This window comes from Octodon degus, unplaced genomic scaffold (genome assembly GCF_000260255.1).
Source record: "Octodon degus isolate 3935 unplaced genomic scaffold, OctDeg1.0 scaffold00375, whole genome shotgun sequence".
NCBI lineage: Eukaryota > Metazoa > Chordata > Mammalia > Rodentia > Octodontidae > Octodon > Octodon degus.
The window spans coordinates 589545-590526 of record NW_004524951.1 but is presented as its reverse complement, the minus strand read 5'-3'; positions in this window follow the sequence as shown (position 1 = coordinate 590526).

The following is a 982-nucleotide window of genomic DNA, read 5'->3' as shown; positions in this document are numbered from 1 at the left end:
TCTCACTCCAGGTTATCATAGTGAACATAAGTTATCTTGATTTGTCTTCTGATCTCACTACTCCTAAACCTAAAATGTATTCTAAAATAAAAACAAAAGAATAAGCACATTATCTTCTTAGAGAGCTGCACTCCACAACAGTCCTATTCTGGATAAGCCTTTCTATTGGCTTTGCCCACCACTGGAAGCAAAAGCCTTATACTGGCCTGCAAATTGCCCTGAGGACAGCTTGCCTTGGGCCAAATAAGGTTACTTGCTACCACCGCACCCCCACTCTCCCGGCTCAGGTGCATGACACGTTTTTTCTCCAAGCACACTTTCACTTGAAGGCTTTCCCTCAAGAATTGATAAGATTCACTCATTTACTTCTATTTAATATTTTTGTGTTTCAAATTCTCTTTGGTGTGTGCCCTCAACGCAACTTAAACTTTCTACAGATTTCTATAATTTATGTAAATCTATCTTATCATAAATCTTTCTTATCACACTGCAATATATTTTGCCTACATTATAATATAAGTTGTTTACATCAAAACTCCATAGAAATAGTTGGAAATGGTATAGCAGTTCATAAAATCTCTTTTAAGCAAAAAAGGTAACATAACTTTACCTATTATTAACTATAATTGAACATAGTGATGCTATAATCACAATAGTTGATTTTTACTAACAAAAATTCTAAAACACACTACTGGATCCTCATCTTAATTCTGTCTTTCTATCCATAAACATGTCATAAAAATGTAGCCCTTGCACTTCCATAACTATTTGTATTCACTTTATATAATTTTTTCCATGTGCATACATGTAACTGTTTTCATTTTATGTATATTCTACAAGTGTTTTAAAATAATATTCCTGGGGCTGGAGAGATGGCTCAGTGGTCTAAAGCACCTACTTGAAACAAGCATGGCAAAGCACAGGGACCGCGGTTCGATCCCCCAGCACATGAAACGTGAGCCAGCTGCATCTCGTCAACTTA